Here is a 4,949-nt window from a genome sequence, read left to right as displayed (position 1 = left end):
CCCCATTAATCTGCAGGCAGAATGTGTGGCTGGGATCGTGCATGGCAGTAAGCATCGCTCCACAGCCAATGCTGGGAACCTTAGCTGGGTGTTCACCAATAAAAAATAATAAAATAAAGAACACACAAGCACTGAGTTAAATGCAATTTATCAAAGCTCTAAGTATCCTAGTGTAGAATGAAAAAGTGCAATGCATGTCTGTCAATTATTCCCCATTTTTTCTAAGATGAGAAGCTGCTGTTCATGTGTTACTGCACTCATTGCTCTGAGACAAAGAGCAGTCCTGGACATATGGTCACTGAGCATTAAAGCCAACAAATAGCATAACTCAGCCCACAAATGGAGGCTGAGCTCCTTTTGTGTCCCGCAACATTCGGAACTGTGGGCACTCAGCGCCAAAGCAGAAGCACCCATCTCCTCCAGGCTGTGTTCATGGCTTAGCAAAAAGTCAAACTGAAAGCAAACAATGACTGCGAGTGCCACTGAGCTCCTCAGCGAGACGGAGCTGCACCAAAGCTTTTCCTTCTCGCCCCCGGCAGCGGCAGCTGGCTCTGCCTGGGCACCACAATGGCATCAGCCCCGTCCCACAGTGGTGGCACACGTGGTGCTCAGAATGGAATAGGGATGCTCTGAGCTAATGGCACAGTCAAGAAATCAGAAAGGATCATAAAAGCGGTGGTTGAGTTTATAGAGCTGGAGCTCCGAAACAGAACTACGGATTATGACAGGTTAATGGGGATTGTGACATTCCCTATACATGTAAATAAACAGTGAATTTGAGAACCTCTGTTTTCCCAAAGCAGCAGTAAATAAAAGTCTAACAGAGACCTCATGTAAAGGAACCATATGCTTATAATTATACAAACATTGTAGATCCCCTGTGTGAAATTTCACATCTTTATTGCTTCTATTTTAATGTTTACAAAGTTAGCAGTAATTTCTCAAAAACAAATCTGATCCTAAACAGGAAGGACAATTTCCTATAGAATTTTCATTTTCTGCCCCAGATCGAGCACAGTGAGGACCGCTCCGATGCTACAAACGCCCTCACTTTCTCATGCCGCAGCTGGGTTCCTGACGCTGGAGTCTGTTTGGATGCTCCAGGAACGCAGGAGCTGCTCCCCTCCTCGTGTCCATACATTACACTGTTAACTGGGAGCAAGAGACAATGTGGTTCCAATCTAGGGCAGAAACGCAGAGAGCTCGCAGGGAAGCGCCGCTGCCACTGCTTCGTGGCAAAATAAAGAGCCGTAAAAAGCAGCAGTGTCACATTGGGTTACCCTGCTCCTTCCCTGGCTTTTGTTGTGAAATACCAACACAGAGGCAGAAGCGAAAGGAGCAGCCTTTCCCTATGGCAGTCCCACACCATGAGGTCCCCGGTGAGCCCCAGTGCAAATATTCCTGCCAGTGCAGGGCATTGTACAGCAGCACTGCCATGAGGAAGTGGAGATGGAGAATATGTTTTAGCTGAAAGCAATGGGGGTCCAATGCCTCAGCTCCAGGTCTTTGGAAGAGGGGTCCCATTTGCACGCTGGGGCTGGAGGAACCAGTGAGTCACTGGAAGGCAGTGCACAGGGACCATATGCAAACACTGCGTCCACTCTGTGCCCATAGGAATCCCTGCATCCTCACTGTGTGATCCCAGCACAGCCTTTTAGGAGCTCTTTATGGTAGAGGGGGAAGAAGCACATGTTTTGCCTGGGTAGATTTGCTGCTCATCCTGGTAGAGGCAGATTTCACTGCACAGAGATAAAAACATGTGGTGGACCATTCACAGATTATTCATGTTAAATAAACCACAGCCTCTCAGTCAAAAAAAATATATTCGGAGGGAGTAAGAGGGACTGGCCCCAAACGGATCGGCTCTACATAAATGCCATTTGCACATCTCTACACAAACGCTGCTCACACAGCTCAGCAAATATCACAAAAGCCCACAAAGCAGAGATGCAATGAGTGCTGCTTAGGGCACTACATGTGCAGGGCTGGATTTCAGCCTCTAACATCGGCCCTGAGCATTGCTGCTCGCTTTGTGATTATAGTGAGAGAAATCGCCATCAGATTTCCAAGGGCAAAAGAAACTTACATTTGCTTGTAACTGTCTCCTGGTTTTCAAATGTTGCCTCGGATATTTTAACTTTTTTTCCAAGAAGAGCAAACTGACAGAATGCAAAAAAAAACTTGGAAGATGTGAAAATGATGTGTTCTAGTGCAAGGGAACTGGGGAAGCTCTTCGTAAAACCATGGCTTAGAGGGTTTTGCCCGATCGCTTCCGTTTGGAGAAAAGTATACCGAATAGAAAATGGTTGCACAATATCTATAATACAATTATAAACTGAAAAGTGGCCAACCTTTATTGTTGAGAAAACCGGAAAGGAAATCAGTTTAAAAAATGCCATTATTCTTCCCTGGCTGCTGCTGTTACTCCACTGCTCTCATTGTGCCGCTGCCGCCACTGTGCCATGTGCTGAGCCCCGGGGCCGCTGCGTGCCACTGGCACTGCTCCCCAGGCCCGGTGCCCCCATCTGCCCCACACCAACCCACATCCAGACATCAGGCACTGGCCACATCCTGGCCCCCAGCAGCGCCCGGAGCCCTGCTCCCACTGCGTGCTCTCAGTTCCCCACGCCCCACCATGCACTTAGCTCACTGTCAGGACAATTAACTTCATGCTCCTGAACAATGGCATTGTCTTCAGTGATGTCAATAGGACACCCTGAGCAGCGGGGCCTGACGCTGCCATAAACCGAAGAGCAGCACGGACAGTTGTAGTGCAGGTAGGAGTGAAGTCAGTGTGACGGAGGTGGCTCTTGGGACCACTTGACCCCTGCAGCTTCGTGTTAGTGTGAAACCACCTTCCCCTGGGAGGAGAGGAGGCCAGTAGGGGAAAATGCAGAGAACAAAGGGGGAATGGAGAGACGGACCGAGAGACAAAGGGAGGAAGGGACGGGCACCCGAGGAGCTGTAGGGGATCCTGGGACGCAGCGGGGCGGGAGCCGTGCGGCACAAGGGGACCACAAGGAGGGGATGTGGGAATGGAACAATATCAGAAAAGGGAAAATAGGACAATGAAATGCAGCGCCACAGAAAAGAAAGAGCCTGGGGGGCTCGGGTTGGGCAGAAGTTGGTTGGCAGAGAAGAAACTGGAGCTGGGCAGCTGATGGGAGATAGCAGCCAGGAGCGTGGAAAGAGCGAAGAGGGCACCAAGGGGGCAGAAGGAAACAAAAAGAGGAGCGATAAGGCTCCGGAAGGAACTGGGTCACGGCCAGAAAAAACAGCCAAAATGCAAAGTGTGGGGCGGAAAGGATGGGAACGGCAGAGAGGAGCAGAGGAAACAAAAGTGAGGCAGCAGAGAAGTGGAGCTGATGGGAGGGGAGGGGCAGGGGTCCCAGAGCAGGGAACAGCAGATGAAAAGAAGGGGAATGGTTGGAGGGAGGATGGGAAGACAGGGAAAAGGCTTGAGGAGCGAAAGCGCAATAAATAAAATGAGGTGAAAAAACAGGATGGAGCGGTGCAGGAATTGATTCTGCAGAACCGTTGCCTCATTTCTGCACTGTCATTGATACTCTTTTGTAGCCCCATTTCTTCATAATTCATCTGCCTGCACCTCTCAGTACATCTATCCTACAACACGGCCAAGCCAAGGACCGGCCCTCTCTAGCCCAAGTGAGCCCCTGCCCCAGCATCAGTTTGTTCCTTGGTGGAGGTGTCTCAGGGACTTGGAACCTGAGCCTCTCACTGGCTTTGAACGTCCCCTTGCTGTCCCCGTCTCCCCTGGCACCCTTCCCAGGATCTGTCCAGTGCTGGCACTGAGGTCCCCATAGCAAACTGGGACCCACCAGGACAGGTTCCTGCCCCCTGCGCCTCACCTCACCCTGTGTGCACGTCCTGCTCTGGGAGCAGTGCCAGAGCCCAGGCACGAGCTGTGCTCCCTGTGTGGAAAATGAGAAGCAGTGAGAAAAAGAAAAGAAAGTCCAAGGTAAGATGGCATGTCCCATGAAGAACTGCTGCTGATGGAAAAGCATGGCTGGGGATGTCAGGCTCCTTTTATTTATTGTGACACGTTCCCTTTATTAATTACAGACTGAGCATTTGCTGTTAAATGCACATGTCCCCGGGGCTGCAGCATCTCCGACTGGAAGGAGAGGAAAATCCACCGGTGAAAGGGGTGGGGCAGATAGCAGAGGTGGGAAGAAGTGGAGAATGGAGGACAACAGAAGACTGGGAGAGCAGAAAGCTCAGTGCAGGGCAGAAGGAAACAATGCGGTGGAGCAGAGGAAGAGGGATGGGGCTGCAGGCAGTGAGAGTGTGGTGGTTTGGAGAGGATGACAAGAAGGAGGTTGAGAAGAAGTAAGGAGTGAGTAGGATGGATGAGATAATGCCAATTTGTCCACTTTGCCTATGGCTCTGAGCTCTACAGAGGCAGCTGGATGCAACCATTTGGAAGGCAAGTCTTATCCTGCAGGATGCATCTCTCTGAAAAGCCAAACGCAAAGGGATAGGTGAGTCCTTCCGATGGCACAGAGGCCTGCACCCTGCTTGCTCCGCTTATCTCCCCAGGTGCTGCCAATCTGTCGATGCCTTTCCCACCCTGCAGGCCAGCACCGTGCTCCTCTTGGGGTGGTTCCCTTTAGGGGCAATCCTAAGGCAAAGACAACAGCATGCAGCTCTTCACTCATATGCTTTCCCCTTGCTCTCAGAGCTCAGGCCCTGCCTCGCAACTGCCTGCTCACAGAGGACGTCTCCTTGAGAGACCCCCGTTTGTGCCCAGTTCTGCTTCTGAGAACATAACCACGGCGATAGGAGGTCCCTAACCAAGCCCATGAGTGTTATCTGAGCGCGCCCACCCCCGAAACCCCAGACCCCAACTCGCCGCTCCCATCCACGCGGAGCGAAGGGCACAACCGCGCTCCTCGCTCCGGTCGAGCCCCCGCCGCCCCCGGCCGCCT

This window comes from Numida meleagris, chromosome 2 (assembly GCF_002078875.1).
Source record: "Numida meleagris isolate 19003 breed g44 Domestic line chromosome 2, NumMel1.0, whole genome shotgun sequence".
In the NCBI taxonomy this organism is placed as follows: domain Eukaryota; kingdom Metazoa; phylum Chordata; class Aves; order Galliformes; family Numididae; genus Numida; species Numida meleagris.
This window is presented reverse-complemented; position numbering follows the sequence as displayed.